The sequence below is a fragment of the Hemitrygon akajei genome, chromosome 11, assembly GCF_048418815.1.
Source record: "Hemitrygon akajei chromosome 11, sHemAka1.3, whole genome shotgun sequence".
Lineage (NCBI taxonomy): Eukaryota > Metazoa > Chordata > Chondrichthyes > Myliobatiformes > Dasyatidae > Hemitrygon > Hemitrygon akajei.
In genome coordinates, this window is record NC_133134.1 from 24,796,151 (window position 1) to 24,818,596 (window position 22,446).

General features: G+C 39.6%; 1 protein-coding gene across 5 annotated transcripts in view; it reads right to left on the reverse strand.

Annotated features, from left to right (window-relative positions):
* The window catches only part of mrtfba (myocardin related transcription factor Ba), a 235,305-nt gene that overhangs the window by 143,375 nt on the left and 69,484 nt on the right, over window positions 1-22,446 (reverse strand). For 4 of the 5 annotated variants that reach the window (XM_073060479.1, XM_073060480.1, XM_073060482.1 and 1 more), the window contains exons 2-3: window positions 13,754-13,859; window positions 2,860-2,937 (exon numbers count right to left, since the gene is read on the reverse strand). The gene's annotated coding sequence lies outside the window, so the exon portion shown is untranslated. The remainder of the gene's footprint in view (window positions 1-2,859; window positions 2,938-13,753; window positions 13,860-22,446) is intronic. The other variant, XM_073060478.1, reaches the window with a different exon arrangement.

Consider the following 22,446-nt stretch of genomic DNA (forward strand, 5'->3'; position numbering starts at 1 on the left):
AGGTATTCTGAAAAGAGGAAAACATTTTCACAGATCCAAGTTCCCCTCAAAGATGTTTGTTAATAAATATAAATAAAACCTACTATAACACAAAGGAACAAATTGTTTCACTGCATCACATGAGAATGTTACGTCTCACTGGGAGATGCCAAATTGCAGCAGTTCCCCAGTTTCCAGGATGTTGTACTTCCTTTTAGTTTTTAAACACTGTGCAAGACATTCACAAATGTTCATGGGCCATTCAACAAGTATAGTAATCAAAAATATTAGACAGACTGATTCCTAGTACAAGATCAGATTCCTAATCCAAGATTTGGGATGGAATACATTAACATATTTATGCCTAGTTTTATGATGTTGGGGTCAAGGGTAGTAATGATGAAGGTTTCAGCTAGATTATTACAATCAGGTAAGAGGACATTGATCATTAAAAGTGGTCAAAGATAATTTCAGATATTGGCCCATGTACACACAATCAAAAGCTTAGCCTCAGGCCTTCAATAGATGAGGCATTATAGTCTCTTGGAAAGGAAGGACACACCTACAAAATCATTGGAATAAGTTTACACCATTTGCGCTGCTTCTCCAAGTTTACATTATTTACCTGCCAATCACAGGACTAAAAAGGAACTGTATCAAGCCATTCCATACCTGCATTCACTGGGTGACACAGAATGCCAATAGGGTCCCAGGTGAAGAGTAAATAAAACTGCAGATAATGAAAATCATTGAACTAAAAATAGAAAATGCTAGAAATAACAGTAGACTAGTCAGCATCTACAGAAAGAGGAACTAAGTTAATGTTTCCTATCTTAAGCTTTTCGTCAGAATTCTGATGCTCACTCCACAGATGCCTTGCCCACTAAGTGCTTCCAGAACTTCCTGTTTAATTTTGCCTCGTCTGAAAGGTTGGGGCAGAAAATTTACTGTGGTGCTAGTAAGCTTGTAAACGCTGTAGAATTTTCTCTATTTCTGCAACAATATGGCCTAAAATGTAATCAAATTTTCACGCAAGTCTTAAAAATAAAGAGAACACAATTAAGTAAATAAAATATTATACTTGTTCATTTATTTACTGAGAAAACTGATCCAATATTACATGTATTTGTTAGCAAAGGTATGTGCACCTCTGGGGCAATGCCTTTTACAAAAGCTAGTTGGAGTCAGGTGTTCCAATAGATGAGATAAGATTGGAGGTGTGGGTTGTAGAGGTGCCCGGCCCTATAAAAAAAGACACACAAAGTCGTCTTACTGGCAGAGCCTACTCTTCAAGAAATATCTGTTTATGTGCATTGTAGAGATGCATGAAGCTGGAAAAGGCTACAAAAGCATTTCCAAAGACCTGAGCATTCATCAGTCCACAGTATGAGAAAGTGTCTACAAATGGAGAAAACTTAGTACTGTTGCTACTCCCTAGGAGTGGGCATCCTACAAAGCTGACACCAAGAGCACAACATGCAATGCTTAAGGAGGTGAAAAAGAACCTAAGGACAACAGCAAAAGACCTTCAGAAAACTCTAGAACTTGTGAAAGTCACTGCTCACGTGTTCACTGTAAGAAAAACACTGAACAAGAATGGTGTACATGGAAGAACACTGCAGAGGGAACCACTGCTCTCTTAAAAAAAAAGAAAAAATTGCTGCACGTCTCAAGTTTGCAAAAGACCACCTGGATATTCTACAATGCTTCTAGGGCAATGTTCTGTGCACAGACGAGGAAAAAGTTGAAGTTTTTGATAGAGATACACACGACTATGTTTGAAAGAGAAAGGGTACTACACACTAAACACCAAAACTTCATCCCAATTGTGAAGGATGGTGGAAAGAGCATCATGGTTTGGGATTGCTTTGCTGCCTCTGGGCCTGGACAGCTTGCAATCATTGAGGGAAGAATGAATTCAAAATTGTATCAAGAAATTTTACAGGAGAATGTCAGGATAGCAGTCTGTCACCTGAAGCTTAATAGAAGTCAGATAATACAACAAGACAATGATCCAAAAGACAACAGTAAATCAACAACTGAATGGTTTAAAAAGAAGAAAATTTGGAATGACCTTAATCCCATAGAAATGTTGTGGAAGACCTGAAGCAAGCAGTTCATGCAAGGAAGCCCACCAACATCCCAGAGTTAAAACAGTTTTGTAAGGAGGAATGGCTTAAAATTCCACCAAGCTAATGTGCAGGTTGGATCAACAGTTACCGGAAAGGTTTGGTTGAAGTTATTGCTGTACAAGGGGATCACACCAGTTACTGAAAGCAAAGGTTCAAACACTTTTTCCAACAAATACACATAATACTGGATCTTTTTTCTCAATAAATAAAAGAACAAGTATAAATTTTTTTGTGTTATTTATTTAATTAGGTTCTTTTAATCTAGTGTTAGGACACATGAAGATTTGATCACATTTTAGGCCATATTTATGCAAAAATAGAGATTCTACAGGGTTCACAAACTTTCTAGCACCACTGTATGTTACAACACAGCTCTCATAACCAAACTGTACTCATTTACTGAAGCTAACTCATCTGATTTCACAGTACAGCATAGAATAACATAGGATTAGGGTGAGATTAGGGTGGTTTATTAGTAAGTGAGAACAAACATTATAAATGTTATTAAATATTTCCTGAGTGTTAAAAATATGGAAGAGTCATATCATATAAGTAGCAACACTGGTGAGTAGCTTAAACTCCAGCTTCAATTGAGACTTTGGATATTTTGTATTACTGGAATTCACATTTGGAGCACCGTACATTGGATTGAGAACGGCAGAGGTCAGTGGCATGAATAAAGTGTACTTTTTAAGGAAGTAGTATGTTAAGTTTTAATACTAAAGCAACTGAAGAAATAGGCACTTACCTCTTTGTAGAAAACAGAATCACTGCTGTTAACAGAATGTTTTTTCTAGGATGTTAATATCCGATTAGGCAGCTGAATCTGGGAAAAAAATGAAATGATCAGAAATTCAAAGTGTAAGAATACAATTGTTTCAGTTACTATTGATATGGCCACCCAAGATCTGTATTCAGTACCACAGCTTCCTGATTCAAATCTGACATGACATTCAAATTCAACAGCTGACTGCAATCTCTGGGAGGAGTTGTCACACAATCATCAGAAGGATACACATATATGTAATCTTATAAATTACAATAATTAAAATTCCAGATTTCCCACAGGCAAATCAAATCTGTGCATGCATGGAAAATGTATTGAAAAATATTTCTAAACTATAATGGGCAAGTTTAGCATTTCTATATAATTAAGCTTAGGTCAATATTAAATAATGTATCTTATTACCATTTGCACAGAACTGGAGGTTTTGTGAGGTTGTAAATTAAACACTTAAAGCTAAAGCAATAAGGGGTAGTTACTTGCCAGGTGATGAAAACATATATGTGCTCCTGCATACTTGTTAAGCTGAGTACTAATCAAAAAAAATTGTACACATCAATTAAAATGAACTTGCCATGTAACAACAACCACTAATTGTAATCTCCAACTTCTTACACAGAGTTTCAAACCTCAAGTGGCTTCATGAGTTAGTGCTAACTATGGGTTAGTTTACCTTGTGAGATTGTTCACCACCTTCAGTTTTCAGTTACAACGTTTGTAGGAACAGTTTGGCAACACGTTTAACCAGACCTTGTGTAGTGAGGACATCTGTGATGCTAGAGATGTGCACTAACAGAAAGGAGTGTCGGGAGGGGTAGAGAGGAGGAGGGTAAAAGTACTTTGCAGTTTGTACTAACTTTATTGCTATTCAGATTACAGGTGAAGAAGCACATCTTATTGCATAAGATGCCATTACAACACTAACAAAACAATTACTTTCACAGTGTATTCCTGTTAATAGTATAATTATGGAGGTATACAGCTTGATGGCTTGCGCTACATTTCTAGTAATAGGTGAAAACAATGTTCTCAAAGAAAAATTTCCAATACAAGAAAAACTTCTTTTGATTTTGGTTGTTAAAACCTGAAACTGCATGTTGGCACTAAGTTGAAATAAGAGAAAACTTAAACTCCATTCACTCCTAGTTGGAAAAGAAACTGATGACTCAGAAGCACATTTACAATGAGACTTTTCAAAGTCGTGCAGTGTAGCAAACTAACTGAGGGATTCCAGCCAGGGCTCATCATTATGCATTACAATACTTAAAGCTACTGTCAAAGGACACTGAAAGACACCACTATTCACTTAATATAAACACAACCATACAGACTGGGGGGAGAAATGTAAAAACAAACTCATTTAGACACACTGGTATAAAGCTGTGAGGATAGTTGCCCTCTCTATGATACCACCAATGCCAATCTCCAATACATCCTGGCAGAATACAAGGCTGCACTGTCCCAAGGGTGCTACAGATGGCAGCATGACCAGGTCCTAAAGAAGCTGGTGGAGATTCTTGAGATCTGCAGGCAGGATGCGAGAAGCAGCCTTTCTCCAGTGGGATGACAATTCATCCCATTTGTTAAAGCTGGTAACCCGCTGAATGCACCCGCCTAAGAGCTCCTTTAGAACTCGTCTCCACTAACATGGAGTGGAACACAAGGGCAGGTCTTGGCAGACAGCTACAGTTCTCCAAGGATACCACCAACACATCCCTCCACCCAGATATAGTACTGTGGTCCACAACCACCAAGACAGTCCTCCTCACTGAATTAATCATCCCAAGGGAGGAAGGAGTAGAGGGTGCCTATGAGTGGAAGACGCTGAAGTACTTATACCTGGCAGCTGAGTGTAAGCATCATCTACCCTGTGAGGTAGGATGCCAGGGCTTTGTCAGCGCATCATCAATAAGATTACTCCGTGATACGGCAGTGACTGGAGTGAGGCTCAGGAGGGCCACCATAGAGTTGGATGAAGAGGCAGAAAAAGGCAGCTTTTGGCTGTGGTTGAGGAGGAAGTACAGAAATTGGGGGACCAACTAACTCCACTGGAAGCTGCAGGGGGTGGCAGGAAGACATGCCTGTCTCTGCTCCACCACAAGATGTACCAGAATGAAGGGAGCGAAATATCAATGAGCAGCGGACCGCAGCAGGTGACCCTGCAGCTGACCTAAGGGCACTGTTGGAAGTGTGGCAGGTAGCAATGTCAAGCAGGAAATTACATATTCTTGCAAATCTTAATAGGCCACAGAAATCTCACAATGGGAATTAAGACAGATTTTACTATTAAATAAATGTCATCAGGAGTATTTCTTCAACCAACCCTGATTACAATTATTCAACATTTCCATACACTGACTTAAACAGTTATGCTGCACCAAGGGCAGTAATTCAAATTTTTGGATGCGTGTGTTTTTAAAAATTTATATTAAGTCAAGTCAGAAGTAATCACAAGCAAAAATCTAAAGTTGTCCTTATATTTTGAGGACCATACTTTCCTCTGCAAGTTGATTTTAACAAAAAGTAAGTTTAAGTATATAGATACATGTAATCTGTGGGAAGTGGCAATTTTTAATTATTAAATTTAAATCGACTTTTTAAAATTCTTTAAAAAATCTTGAAAAGGATGGAATCCAGATTTGAGCATTCAGTTATTTCTGTGTAAAAGAACTACTGAAACATGGTTGATTGTGTGAGTGGAATATCCACAAGTATAGGATAGGGATAAGAATGGAGATTGTTAACATGAAGGGGAATGAAAAGGACAGGATATTGAAGAGCAAGTTAATAAACAAAAGCAAAAGAATTTGCTATCAACAGTGTCAGAGCACAACATACTTACAGGTAATTTGTTCCAAAACACATTTGTAACAGAATGCAACAGAGAAAAAGATCCTGATGGAAAACATCAGATGAATTACCAACAATTCACCCATGGAGTTACCAATATAATCACAGGAATATGATCTGCAAGGTAACAACCCCTGCAAAAAAAAAATTACTGTAAATCAACTGTAAGGACAGCACTTTCTGGATGAAGGATAATTTCAAATTTAGCAATAGCTTCCTTGGCATATTTTTAAACAATTATGTAGGTTAGGGCCGATAAGAGACAAACGTTTTAGAAAACTGAACTTAATCTGGCTGGCTCCAATTTAAACAAAATGGCTCAGCCAATAATTTCTTATGAGGCAGGTTGGCAAAATACATATTTTGTTGCCAGTATATTCTAACTTACTTTCGATTAACAGGGAATTTTAAAACATCCATCATTTTCTCTAAGCCGTGCGGATTCATGGCCACACAATACCTGAAATGTTCCCACACTCATCACCTTTATTCCCACACAGCTGGAATTTTCTTTTATATGAAGATAATTGGGAGTCGAGAGGGTGAGTAGTTTCAAGTTCCTAGGTATACACATCACCAAAGATGTCATCTGCTATGTACACACCAGCTGTTGGCAAAAAAAAGCACAACAATGTCTCTTCCATCTCAGACAACTGAAGAAGTTCGGCATGAGCCCCCAAATTTTCAAGACTGTCTACAGGGGCACCATTGAGAGCATCCTGACTGGCCGTATCACTGCCTGCTATTGGAACTGCACCAAACTTGGTCGCTGGGCACTGCCGAGAGTTGTACGGACAGCCCAGTGCATCTGTGGATGTGAACTTCTCTCCTTTGATGGCATTTATAGCAGCAAGTGAGTAAAGGTGGTCTGGAAGATCATCAGGTACACCAGTCACCCCAACCATAAACAGTTTCAGTTGCTTCCATCTGGCAAATGGTACCGCAGCATTTAGGCCAGGACCAACAAGCTACAGGACAGCTTCTTTTTACAAGCCATTAAACTTATTAATTCACATGTCTGGACATTGTGACAGAGTCTTAACGCAAGTCTTTTTCCTCCCTCACGTTGTGAGACGGATATAAGATCTAAATAATTAGAACTTCAACACATTTACATTATCAGTGTTGCAAGATACAACACTGTTACAAATTATAACAAGAAATACAGAATGGAAGATGGTAGCTAAACCATGTGGTGTTAATAAACCACCAGCCCCACTGAATGCTGACGCTGTCTAGTCAAAACATTTTACTTTTGCCATTGTGCCTATCAGTTGTTTTGACTGCCTGACATTGGTTACTTGTGTGGTGAGTTGCGGCTTGTTTGTCTGATGTGAAAAATTCTATATATTCTATCTTTTTTGGTAAGTAATCAAAAGTACATGATTTTTCAATTTTCTTTCTAAATATTCATAGTATGCACATACCAAAAAACAACATTTAAAGTGCTAAGCAGTTTTCAGAGCAATGTTTGATCTGTGCAGCTGTATTAAAAAAAAATTGGAGGGAGTGTTGACAACATGCTATACGTTCTTCCATACATTCCTCTGGAGACCAACAGGAGCTCAACAGAAGTCACTATGAATTACATAGCCATCAAGGTGGCAAAACGGCAACACGAACAAAATCCAGTCATAACTCTGCGACAATGACACACACAGTGTGTGGCAAGGACTGCACACCATCACAGACTTCAAGAGGAAACGCAGCAGTACAGCCAACATTACCACCTCACTCCCAGACGAGCAAAATGTTTTCTTATGCTCGATTTGAGGTTGATAGGACTGAACTAACGAGGAGAGCCACCAACAAGTCCTGCACATTGGTCATCTCAGAGGCTGAGGTACGTAGAATATTCCAATGTGTCAACAGCCGGAGCGCGTCCTCAAAGTGTGTGCTGAACAGCTAGCTGGTATGCTCAAAGACATTTTTAATCTCTCCCTCTCCCAGCGGGTAGTGACCTCCTGTTTCAAATCGTCCATCATTGTCCCTGTACCCAAGGTAGCATGCCTGAACGATTGGCGCCCTTTGGCACTCACCTCAACTATAAGCAAATGCTTTGAGAGGCTGGTTAAAGACTACATCTGCAGCATTCTACCACCCACACTGGACCCCTACAGTTTGCCTACTGACAGAAGTGGTCTACCAATGATGCCATAACCATAGCACTACACACCGTCCTCTCTTACCTGAAGAAGAGGGATGCATACGTTGGAATGCTGATCCTGGACAACATTTCAGCATTCAACACCATAATTCCCTCCAAACTTAACGAGAAGCTCAGAGACCTCTGCCTGCACCCCATTTTCTGCAGCTGGATCTGAAACTTCCTGTTGGATCACTGACAGGTGGTAAGGATGGGCTCCCTCACCTCTGTCCCTCAACAAAGGTACCCGCCCTAGGGTTGTTTCTGAATACCCTCCTCTACTCCCTTTATACCCACAGTGTACTGCCACACACAGTTCTAATCTGCTGATCAAATTCACAGATGACACGACTTTGATTGGCCTTATTTCTAGAGGTTAAAAGACAGCCTACAGAGGAGAGGTTAATAGCCTGACACAGTGGTGCCAAGGTAACAACCTTTCCCTCAAAGTCCAAAAAACAAAAGAGCTGATTGTGGATTACAGGAGGAACAGAGACAAGCTCTCTCTGATGAACATCAATGAGTCTGCAATTGAGAGGGCGAGTAGTTTCAAGTTTCTCAGTATACGCATCACCCATGATCTCATCTGGACTGTACATACCAGCTTTGTAGCAAAAAAAAAGCACAACAATGCCTCTTACACCTCAGGCAACTGAAGAAGTTTGGCATGGGCCCCCAAATCCTCAAGACATCCAATAGGGGCACCATTAAGAGCATAATGACTGGCTGTAATACTGCCTGGTATGGGATCCGCATCAACCTTGATTGCTGGGCACTGCAGAGAGTGGTACAGACAGCCCAGCGCATCTGTGGAGGGGAATTTCCCTCCACTGAGGACATTTATAGCAGCAGGTGAAGAAAGAAAGCCTGGCAGATCATCAGGGACACTAGTCACCCCAACCATAAACTGTTTCAGCTGCTTCCATCTGGCAAACAATACCACAGCATTAAAGCCAGGACTAACAGCCTATGAAACTGCTTCTTTCTACAAGCCATTAGACTTATAAATTCGCATTTCTGTACATTGCGACGGAGTCATAACGCAAAGATTTTTACTCCCTCACATTATGGGATGGATGTAAGATTTAAATAAATTCTAAATCGTCAAAGCAATTACTGATCTTCATTCAGCACCTACTTAGAATGACAGAACAGGATTCACAGGATTCAGAAAAACCAGCAATTGAAAGGAGATGATAGGAGCTTCAGGAAGATGTAACTATGATTGTACCACTGCTTATGTGCCAGGATAGTAGGAGGCTTCCTACCCCATAAAACTCATCCACCCACTCCCAAAAGAGCCCTGGTGTTCAATTCCAAATGTGCAAAGCCCATGACTGTGTATTTCCAGAATGAAATTTATGTTCCAGCTCGTCTTCCAAACACCTGCTGGACAGAAGTTCCATAGATTATCTTTTCTTAAAGGTGTAAACTTTGAAATATAGGCATACATTTTTAATATTGATTTTAATGTAAATTATTAAACTGTGAATAGGCATTTCTTTGGATCAATATTAGTAGTGCAGAGATGCAACTATCCAGAAATTGTGCCTGCCTTATTTCCTCTCCAAACCATGAAGATTATTTGCATTATCTCTGATCTCTACAAAGCAGAAATATCATGTTGGCTACAAAAAGTTTAGAGATGCAGTGAAATATGGCCTGCAGCCACTATCCTATCCATTTAAATTGAAAAATGGAAAATTTTCAGGATATTCATCATCTCCACATGAATATCTCCGCACGTTGCTCATTTTATTGCAAGCCTTCTTTTACTTCTTTTTTTCCTTATCAGGCATCAATACCAGACACAATACCAAACAACATACACACAGTGACCACTTTATTAGGTACTTTCTATACCTAATAAAGCAACCACTAAGTGTATGTTCATGGTCTTCAGATACTGTTAGCCATCCACTTCAAAGTTTGGCATGTGCATTCAGAGATGCCCTTTTACATACGACTGCTCTAACGTGTGGTTATTTGAGTTCCTGTCAGCTTAAATCAGCCTGGCCCTTCTCCTCTGACCTCTCTCCTCAACAAGGCATTTTACCCACAGAACTGTTGCTCACTGGGCCTGTTTTTTATTGTTTTCACACCGTACTTTGTAAACTCCAGACACTTTTGTGTAGAAGTCCCAGCAGATCAGCAGCTTCTGAGATACTCAAACCATCCTGTCTGGCACTAACAATCATTCCACGGTCAAAGTCACTTAGATCACACTTTTACCCCATTCTGATGTTCAGTCTGAACAACAACAGAACCTCTTGACTGATTAGATATTTGCATTAACTGGAGGATCACAATCTGTGCGGATTGGAAATAACATCTCCACCTCACTAACAATCAACACTGGGACACCACAGGGATGTGCACTGGCTCACTGCTCTACTCTCTCTACATCCACGACTTTGTGGCTAGGCATAGCTCAAATGCCATTTATAAATTTGCTGACGATATACCCATTGTTGGCAGAATATCAGATGGTGACAAAAGCTGTGCAGGAGCGAGATATACCAGTTAGTTGAGTGATGTTGCAGCACCAGATTTGCACTCAACGTCAGCAAGACCAAAGAACTGATTATCAACTTCAGAAAGGGCAAGATGAAGGAACACAAACCAACCCTCAGAGGGATCAGAAGTGGAGAGAGTGAGCAATTTCACATTCCTGAATATCTCTGGGTCTATATCTCTGAGGTCCTAACCTTGTTGCAACAAATTGATGTAGCTATAAAGAAGGTAAGACAGCAGCCATATTTCATTAGGAGTTTGAGAAGATTTGGATTGTCAACTAAAATACTTAAAACCTTATACAAATGTATCGTGGAGAGCATTCTGACTAGTTACATCACCTTCTGGTATGGGGGGGGGGGGGTGGGCTACTGCACAAGATAGAAGCAAGTTGCAGAAAGTTGTAAAATGAGTCAGTCCATCACGGGTAGTAGCCTCCATTGTATCCAAGACATCTTCAAGGAGTAACACACACAAAATGCTGGAGGAACTCAGCAGGTCAGGCAGCATCTATGAAATCAGGACAGTTGACATTCTGGGCCCGTCCTGCCAAAGGGTTTTGGCCCGAAACATCGACTGTACTTTTTTTCCATAGATGCTGCCTGGCCTGCTGAGTTCCTCCAGCATTTCCTGCGTGTTGCTTGGATTTCCAGCATCTGCAGATTTTCTCTTGTTTGCATCTTCAAGGAGCAGTGCCTTAGGAAGGCAACATCCATCATTAAGGACCCCCACCACATGCCCTCTTCTCATTGTTACCATAGGAAAGGAGGTACAGCGATTCAGGAGCAACTTCTTCCCCTCTGCATCTGATTTCTAAATGGACATTGAACCCAATAACATCACCTCACTACATTTTTTTTATTTCTGTTTTTATTGTACTACTTATTTTAACTTAACTATTTAATAGGCATATCTATACTTACAGTAATTTTTTTTCTCTGCATGTATTTATCGTGTACAGGTAGTCCCCGAGTTACGAACGTCCAATTTATGGACGACTTGTGCTTACGAACCAAGGAAGGAGAACGCCGTCCGCCACTTTAAGTCAGATCGCGATGCCATCCGCCATTTTAAGTTGTTGCCATTGACACTGTGTTGAGTGTTTAACTTTGTATTTGGCTTAAATTGTTCTTAGTAACATTGACCCTGAAACCGCACCCCCCCCCCCCCCACCCCCGGGTTCCAGTCGGCTGGTGGCGCACTGAGATCAGCGCCAGGCTGGAGAACGGAGGTTCGCGAGTTCAATCTATTGATAGTCCACTCCCGTGCCGGGTTGACGTGGATCCAGTGACTCCCGGACCATCCGTGCCAGGTTGATTTCGAGCTCGCAACTCGACCGCTTAAAAAAAACAGCCACCTCCAGTTTAAATTCCCACGCAGAATATTGTGGATGATCAAATACCCAAACCCAGCACAGCCCCCACTTGTCCCATTTGGCCTGTCTCAGTGCGGTGGACCTTAGGACCTAGCAGACCTCGGGAGCTGGCGCAGTTCGGGATCCGCCGCCCGCAGTGTTTCTGTTCCATTGACGGGAAGCGATCGCAATTGAAAATAAAGTGGAAATAATAAAGCGTTTGGAATGAGGTGAAATGCCATCAGTCATTGGAAAAGCGTTAGGCTACAGTCGGTCAATGATAGGAACAATTTTAAAGGATAAAGTGAGAATAATGGAGCATTTGAAAGGCCCTGACCCGATGAAAGCTACAATTATTACTAAGCAATGCAGTGGTTTAATTATTGGAATACATACGTTTCTTAAGTGTTTTATATGCATAGAAAGGTAAAATATATACTATATACTAAGACAAACGTTTGACTGACGCTAAATAATACTGGATGTACTTGTTCTGACATACGTACAAATCCGACTTAAAGATGGACTCAAGAACAGTACTCGTACGTAACCCAGGGACTGCCTGTATTTCATGGGATTGCTACCATAAACTTAAAAAATTTCACAACATCATGACACATGCCAGTGATATTAAACCTGATTCTGATTAACAAGGTCTACAGGAGTTCCTAATAAAATGGCCACCGAGTGGAGAATCAGCCTTCCTTCATTTGACTGATACAGGTATATCCAAAGCAACACTAGCTAGCTGGATTCTAACTGGAAACAATAACATGGGTTGAATGTGTTCCTTCAACAAAGAATCTAAAAATAACTAATTTCCCCTTTGTCACCATAGGAAATGACGTTGATTTAAAAATGATCATGAGATGTTTCTGTTCTGTACACTGGATCCCTCTCAGTGTTCTAAATTCTAAGCCTTGCCTATCCAACCTCTTCACATAGATGAAATATAGATATTTACAATGAATTTTGTTTTTAAATGTAAAATAGACAGATAAATGTAAAAGAGGAATAGACAGAGTGGACAGCCAGCGCCTCTTCCCCAGGGCACCACTGCTCAGTACAAGAGGACATGGCTTAAGGGGAGGGAAGTTCAAGGGGGATATTACAGGGAGATTTTTCATTCAGAGAGTGGTTGGTGCGTGGAATGCACTGCCTGAGTCAGTGGTGGAGGCAGACACACTAGTGAAGTTTAAGAGACTACTAGACAAGTATATGGAGGAATTTAAGATGGGGGGTTATATGTGAGGCAGGGTTTGAGGGTCAGCATAACATTGTGGGCCAAAGGGCCTGTAATGTGCTGTACTATTCTATGTTCTACACCTCAAGGCCATGTAAGGCATTTATTTCAAAGATCAGAAGGTACTTGCACCATACACTACTGAGTTAAAAAAAATCAACTTAAAGTGATACATTTTATTATACCATAGTTTTCTTACTAATTTATATTAATTGGTCCACAACTTTGAGTGTTGCAACTTCCTTCCCCCACCAAAAAAAATCAAAGAAACACAAGTTCAAGTTAAAATGTATTATCAGAGTACAAACACGTCACCACATAAAACCCTGAGATTCTTTTTTCTGCAGGCATACTTAGCAAATCTATAGAACAACAACTAAATTGTAAACATCAGGAACTATAAACAGTAAACAAACTTTGCAAATGCAGATATAAATAAATAGCAATAAATATAGCAGAGTCCTTAAATAAGTGTAACTATCCCCTTTTGTTCAAGAGCCTGATGGTTGAGAGGGAGTAACTGTTCTTGAACCTGGGGGTGCGAGCTCTGAGGCACCTGTACCTTCTATCTGATGGCAACAGCAAGCAAAGAGCATGGGCTGGGTGGTGAGGATCTTTGATGATGAATGCTGCTTTTCTACAGCAACATTTCATGTAGACGTGCTCAATGGTTGGGAGGGTTTTACCCATGATGTACTGGACCATCACATGCACATCATGGCAAGCATCCTTAGCTTAAAAATAAACTTACTTCAAGTAGATGGCCCACTTTTTTCTTCTAAGGCCACGTTTGTAGTTCAATGTTTACATGTAGAAACATCCAACATTGTTAGAACATGGTGAGATTAAGCAGTTAACTGCAAATAGAAGATAAGAATTTCTATTAGTAAAAGTTATTTTTCTTACACAATAAATTATTTAGTTCATCTGACCTAGATCATTGAAATTGGCTAGCAAATGAATACAGTCCTTGTATGATCAGTGTTCATATTTTCAGAAGCACTTAGTGGCCATTGCAATAAACATACTGAAAATAAATACAGCATACACGTTCCTTCTGTTAAATTAGTCATTACACAAAGTTAATGACAGACTTTGTCAGGTAATAGTAGCTTTTTTGGGTTTCTGTGTCTACCAAAGAGAAGCACTCACATGAGAAGTGAACTGCAAAAATAGCAGGTAAATTATTTTTCTTTGCATTGTGTGAGGCCTATAGGATATACGCTCCACCCACCTTCCATACTAGTGAAGGAAAAGTGTTGGATCTGAGCTCAAATCTTACTTCACACTTCTAATTATTTGTTCTCAAATTGCCAAATCTATTAATAGATGACAGGTATGGCATTTTATAGCTATAACCTTTTGTTCGTGGCATCACTCTCTTCTCTCTCCTTTTCAATAGTTTTACTATTGTTTCCACAATCACTGCACTGAAATAACGCAACATGCTATTATCTGCCTCGAGTGATATTTTCAGCAGTTTTGATCATAGATGTTGGAATTTTTAAAATTTTATGAGATACTGTGCGAGACAGGCCCTTCCAGCCCAGTGAAATGCACAACCCAACCTAATCTGAGACAAGTTACAATGACCAATTAACCGACTATTCGGTACGTCTTTGGACTGTGGGAGGAAACCAGAACACCTAGAGGAAGTCTATGCACACATGAGAAGAATATACAAACGTTCTTACAGAGGATGGCGGAATTGAACACTAAACTCTGATGGTCCGAGCTATAAGAGTGTCACACTTGACACTGTCCACACCTGCCCACATCACAGACTAGACTGCGCATCTCCCTTTAGTAGGAACTCATAATAACCCCTTTTCCAAGCACACCCAAACTTCTACCCACCCAAATCCCAAATATAGCAATGATTTAACTCTGACATGTGGAGAGCTTATTACAAAACTTTTCAGCTTGCTTTACTTGTATTTTCATGAATAAAATGGAAAGGTTCCTAAATTTGTTACACGTGCATGTTATAATGAGCAAAAGCCACAATATTGCCAGTGAAATTAAGAGGTGGTTGCTTGGTTGGTGTGGAGGAAAGGAAGAGAAAGTCGTAAAATTATACACAGATGAGGTGACATTGACTTACCAAGCAGAACAGAACTATTTTAAGTGAATGTCAGTGAGATGACAGGCAAATAAAATGATTTTATATGTAAAATAGTGATAGATTGGAAAAAGAAATTGAGAATTAGAGACTGATGAGCTGACAATTTCCCTTTCCTTTCCATCTACTTGAACCAATTGGATAATTGTTTCTTGAGAACATCCCACATGAGTGTATATTTCCCTTCTACTGATTGTAGAGAGCCACACAACTTGAGCATTAACATTGTGTCCACTGTGAAGTAAAACCATAAAGGAACACAAATTATTACTGACAGTGACTGAACCAATATTTTACATTTAAAAACAAAATTCATTGTAAATATCTATATTTCATCTATGTGAAGAGGTTGGATAGGCAAGGCTTAGAATTTAGAACACTGAGAGGGAGCTTATTTGAAATTGTAAAAGATTCCAGGAAGTCAGGCTGAAATATGGAGACAATGTTTCCTCGTGGGAAAATCAAGAATCATGAGTCACTGTTTAAATATATTACCCACTTAAAGACTGGGATGATGCATTTTTGTTTCCTCTTGGAAGACTGAGCATGGAACTCTTTCTGGAAAGGCAATGTCTGTTTGTTTTAAAGCAGAAGTAGATAGATAATTGATAAGCAAGGGGGTGAAAGGTTACTACATAGCGCATAGGAATGTAGCGACGAGGTTACAAGCAGACCAGCTGCAATTTTACTAAATGAAGTCACATGCTTAAAGATTCAAGTGGCCTATTCTTGCTCCCAATATGTCAAGTTGCATGTAACAATTTAAATGAATGGTAACACACTGAATGATGAGAGAGTGCACATTATGTGTTGGTTATCACCAATCATCAGGGAACATCTGTAAATATTTGTAAAACAGAAACTACGGTATCTTGATCGCAAATAAGGATTCCTGTAAGATAGCCATCTTATTGTGTGCTTATGCACAAATACCCTCTTTCTCATTGTTACCATCTGGAAAGAGGCGCAGAAGCCTGAAGGCACACACAATGATTCAGGAACAGCTTCTTTCCCTCTGCAATCTGATTTCTAAATGGACATTGAACTCATGAACACTATCTCACTACGTTTTTTTAAGTTCTGTTTTTTGCACTGCTTATCTTAATTTAACTACTTAATACATATACTTACTGTAATTTTTTTTTATTTATCATGTATTGCATTGTACTTCTGCTGCAAAGTTAACAAATTTCACAACATATGCCAGTAATATTAAACCTGATTCTGATTATATGGAAGGAAATATTGTGAAGAATTTAGCACTAGTACAACCAATGAAAGAATGGGCATCAAATTAACAGTAAAGTATTTTGAGAGAAATTAAGCTGCTGCACATTTTATTTTAAAAGTACCATACCCCTTTAATTTGTGATCATACTTGGAAAATTGGACCGTCAAAGTAGCTTTTCATCCCTTGACGTCATTCATTGCCTGAAGGCTGATTTTGCAGCCCTTCATATTCCAAACTCAGCCAATAACAACATAGAAACAAAGTTGTACAAGTGGACAATATAGATAGTTAATTCCCTGCCAACGCTTCTCCTGCCAAAATGTTGTAAAAGAGTTAACCAGTTAGTGTAAAAGTTTTATTCATATGAACTATTAAATCAGATGGTTTAGATCTTATCCCTGCATTAGATTGTCTTTAAACAAACAAAACAGCAACCAAAATAGAAGAGTATTTTACACAGCAATGTGATTTACAGTCCAGATTTCAAAACACATACTCCATGCCAAATTATACAGTTAAAAACAAAAGTCTTTTAAACCACAAAGCACAGATGGGTAACAATCAAAGGGAGAATATAAAGCAGCTTCAATTACATTTCAGCATCAAAAAGTTTCTGATAATAAAAAAGACATCTAATGGTTGAATGTGACTTGCAGTACAAAACCTCACTTATAAGATGTCCATAACTCAACCCTGATAACTGTTTCTCCATTGTCTGGTTGCAAATTATTTCTTACCATTAACCACAATAAGACTACAGTTTCATTGTGGGTTACATGAAAGAGACATTATTGTTTCTATTGTTACGTGCACGTGTGGCACTTTGAAGCACATACTTCAGAACAAATACTGGATCTAATTTCTGAAGATTTGGGACATTGACAGAAGTTGAATCTGAAACAAGAACTGGAATAAACAGCATATCAAATGCATGAAGCTTTTTAAATAGGGTACAAGGTAAAAAGTTGTTTGCATGCTATCAACTAAATTCTGGAAATACTTAATAATTCACCCATTTCTGTAAAGTAGGACCTGTTTTACAAAGACATAAATAAATTTTATCTGATATGTATAGGCTAGTTTGCCACTATTCAACTAACATGAAAACAATCCTATTGGGGGGTGAATGATGATTTTCTGTAATATGCAGCTGTGTCAAGAAAGTTAAGTGTGATAAAGGGAGTTGTGTTACTTTCTCAAAATACTGTGAGTAAATTTTATTCCACACCTTAAATTTTTGGGTAGTCATAGAGTGATGCATCACAGAATAGCACCTTCAGCTCAACTTTGGTCAAGGTGCCCACCTAAGTCAATCCTATTTACCCACGTTTGCTCCCTATCCTTCCAAATCTTTTTTATTCATGTACTTATCCAGATGGCTTTTAACTCTTGTTATTTTACCTGCATCAGCTACTTTGGCAGCAGATTCCATATATGAATCCCCTTCTGGATGAAGAATTTGCCCCTCAGGCCCCTTTTAAATTTCTCTCATTACACCTATGCCCTCTAGTTTTCAGTTCCCTTCCCCTTCTATGTCCTTATGCTTTAAAATCACCCCCAAGGTCACTCCTGAATCCCCTACATTTCAAGGAATAAAGTTCCTAGTTGGCTCAACCTGTCCCTATAACTCAGGCCCTCAAAATCTGCAACATCCTTATAAATCCTCCATTTCCCACTTGGGATGAATAAAGTATTTTATTATTTCACTCTTTCCATCTTAATGATGGGAAGTTTTCCTACCAAAACTGTAAGCAGTACTCAAGCACAGCCACACTAACATCTTGTACCACTCAGAGGTGCACCAATGCTCCACAGGTAGGGCTGGCAAACCAGTATCAGCGTTCTCTCAGGTCAACACCCTAAGCACCAAGGCTCTGTTCACTCTCAGCAACATCCACATTCCAGACACAGAGAAAATGCTCAAACCTTCCTCAGAAAGAACAACCCCAGCTCATGGCAGTCACTGACTCAAGACCACTTAACAAGCAGTAACAATTCAGGAGAGAGGAGGAGCGAGCACTATCTCTTCAGTGGAACACCTGGAGGCCAAAAAACAAAGCTGGTCTTTACAAGAATCCAATCAACCTAGCCAGCTTCCCCTGGTTCAAGAAACTAGGTACTGTTGGAGCTCTAGAAAATTACAAGATTGCTAGGAAGGATCTTGAGGATGGAATTAGGAGAGCTAGAAGGGGCCATGAGAAGGCCTAGGTGAGCAGGATTAAGGAAAACCCCAAGGCATTCTACAAGTTTGTGAAGAGCAAGAGGATGAGCTGTGTGAGTATAGGAGCAATCAGGTGCAATAATGGAAACGTGTGCATGGAGTCAGAGGAGGTAGCAGAGGTATTTAATGAATACTTTGCTTCAGTATTCACCAGGGAAAAGTTCTTGGCAATTGTGGGGATGACTTACAGTGGACTGAAATGCTTAGACATAAAGGAAGAGGATATGCTGGAGCTTTTGAAAAGCATTAAGTTAGATAAGGCACCAGGACAGAATGAGATATACCCTCGGCTACTGTGGGAAGTGAGGGAGGGGATTGCTGAGCCTCTTGCGATGACTTTTGCATCATCAATAGGGACAGGAGAAATACCAGAGGATTGGAGGGCTGCAAATGTTGTTCCTTTGTTCAAGAAATGGAGAAGAGATAACCCAGGAAATTATAGACAGTGAGTCTGACTTCAGAGGTGGGCAAGTTGTTGAAGAAGAATCTGAGAAGCAGGATTTATGAGCATTTGGAGAGGCATCATCTGATTCGGGATAGTCAGCATGGCAGGTCATGCCTTACATGCCTGATTGAGGTTGTAACAAAACACATTGATGAAGGTAGAGCAGTGGATGTAGTGTACATGAATTTCAGCAAGGCATTTGATAAGGTTCCCCATGCAAGGCTCCTTCAGAAAGTAAGAAGGCATGGGATCCAAGGAGACCTTGCTTCATGGATCCAGAATTGGCTTGCCCACAGAAGGCAAAGGGTGGTTGTAGCTGGTTCGTATTTTGCATGGAGGTCAGTGACCAGTGGTGTTCCACAGGGATCTGTACTGGGACCCCTCCTCTTTGCAATTTTTATAAATGACCTGGATGAAGTAGAAGGGTGGGTTCGTAAGCTTGCTGATGACACAAAGGTGGACTGGAGGGTTGTCAGAGGTTACAGCAGGACATCGATAGGATACAGAACTGGGCTGGGAAGTGGCAGATGAACTTCAACCCAGCTAAGTGTGAAGTGGTTCATTTTGGTAGGTCAAATTTGAAGACAGAATATAATATTAATGGTAAGACTCTTGACAGTGTGGAGGATCTGAGCGATCTTGGAGTCCGTGTCCATAGGACACTCAAAGCTGCTGTGCAGGTTGACAAGTGTTGTTAAGAAGGTGTGCAGTGTGTTGGCATTCATCAATCGTGGGATTGAGTTCAAGAGCCGTGAGGGAATGTTACAGCTATACAAGACCTTGGTCAGACTCCACTTGGAGTACTGTGTTCAGTTCTGGTCACCTCACTACAGGAAGGATGTGGATACTACAGAGAGAGTGCAGAGAAGATTTTCAAGGATGTTGCCTGGATTGGAGGGCATACCATATGAGAATAGGTTGAGTGTACTTGGCCTTTTCTCCTTGGAGAGACAGAGGATGAGAGGTGACCTGATAGAGGTGTATAAGATGATGAGAGGCATTGATCGTGTGGCTTTTTCCCAGGGCTGAAATGGCTATCACGAGGGGGCATAGTTTTAAGGTGCTTGGAAATAGGTACTGAGGGGATGTCAGGGGTATGTTTTTCCACACAAAGAGTGGTGGGTATGTGGAATGGGCTGCCGGTGGCGGTGGTGGAAGCGGATACAAGAGGGTCTTTTAAGAGCCTCTTAGATAGGTACATGAAGCTTAGAAAAATAGAGGGCTATGTGCTAGGGAAATTCTAAGTTGTTTCTAAAGTAGGTTACATGGTCAGCACAACATTGTGGGTCTAAGGGCCTATGATGTGCTGTAGATTACTATGTTCTATGTCACACTTCTGGCATAGCTTGTAGATCCCACATTGGACTATTTATCCCCCCTCAGGAACTACAGTGGAAGCAAGTTATTCTCAAACATAAGGGACTTCTTAAGAAGAAAACAAACTAATACAAAAGCAAGAGTGCATTTTGTTGAAGATAAATGACTAGATTGCAAGAGTTGCTCCTTTATTGAATTTATTTAAGGAATCTGGGCAAAGGCTTGGATGCAAGGATCAAACCACCACAAAGACTGGCAACATTAAAATAAATAGTATAATAAGAAGCTTTAGGTGATTAAATATTTTAAAACTGCAAGGAATTTAAGAAAGAAACTGAATTTAGGTACGAAATTGATGTTAGGAGCTTCAAGAAAACGAGTGGGAGTAAGCATGACATATCTTAAAGCAATCCACATTCTGTCTGTTTCTGACCGTCTGCAAAACATATGGCTGATTCAGTTCATCAACTTTTGGGGAAAAAAAAATAATCAGTCATACTTTGTAATTGTTCATAAACTGAAAACAACATGTGCTTTTGAACTTTCAGGACTTCACCAGCCAAAAATGCAATCTAATCATTCCTGGCAAGCACAGCCTCCTTGCTATGAAAATATATTTTGCCACAAAGATAATGCTTGATCCTTAAGGCATATGTCACAAACAGAAATATTTTTTATTATTTTCATCTGCAGTCACAAATATCTTACACTTCATTATATAACTGCTTCAAAGGTATAGTTTGAACTTTGAATTACTAAAATTGCTCCAATAACCCAATTCTTATGTGTTCACAAGCCCTCAAAAACCAGAAAGCAGTATTTTTGCTTTTAGAATAAGAATCAGGTTTAATATCACTGGCATATGCTGTGAAATTCGTTAATTTAGCTGCGGCACTACAATGCAATACATGATAAATATAGGAAGAAAATGCATACAGTATACATATACACATACACACACTGATAACAATGAGAAGAGGGCATGTCCTGTGTGTGTTGGTGGGGGTCCCTAATGATAGATGCCACCCTTTTGAGGCACTGTTCCTTGAAGATACCTTGGATACTACAGAGGTTAGTACCCATGATGGAGCTGGCTGATTTTACAACTTCCTGTAGATCCGTTAGATTACAGATTTTCTATTGTCAAGACAGAGAACAGCAGTGAAACTATCATGCCTAAGGATGCAATATGATGTAGACATGGTTCTATCATGGTGTAGATTTGCTAAAGTCAGAATTATATCCATTTTATTTCAAAATTACAGTTTTCAATTTAACCAAGCTTTTATAATAATGCCAAGATATACTATGAGAAAATAATTACCTTTGCCTGATTCCTCTAAACTAGGGGTTCCCAACCTGGGGTTTAACAGAGCCCTCAGTTAGCAGCTGGGGTCCATGTCAATAAAAAGAAGTAGGGAACCCCTGCTTTAAATGCATACGAGAAGAGTAACCATCAGTTGATGTCAATGGATTTGCTGGATGAGAGCATAAGTGACCAAATAACCTTGTACACATTAAATACTAGCAACCAAAGGGAAAAAAAACACCCCTTAAATTAAGTTAGTCCCCCTTCCCCACAGAAAAAGAACATTTTAGAAAATTAATTCATTCATTTGCTATTTATTTGGTTTTTAGATGTGCTACGGTAATTGACACCTTTGGATAGCAATGAAACAATGACTGCACCGTAAAAATTATTTAGATTTGGGATATTGCATGAATGCCAAAAAGGCACAATAAAATTGCATATGTTTTTTTCTAAGTAAGAAACTGTAGAATACTCGAGTCTTAATAAAACCTCAAATAGCTGAAAGGTACTATTTTTACAAGTAATTATTCACAGCTAAATCATAAAGAGTGATGGAAGAGAAGAATGAACTTGCTCCTTCTGATGTGCATGAACAATGCTTATTGTTTTTCTATTGAGTCACTGCAGCTGTTTCAACATTAGAACATTCATTACCAACAAGATCATGTCATTTTCTCCTTTTATCAACTGAAACTCTCTTGTGAAGTAGTATGCTTCTAAAACTTTGTGGACTGCTTTTCTTCTTACAAGTGGGCTGCAATTGTGAACACCTCCAACTAGATGTACAGGTATGAAT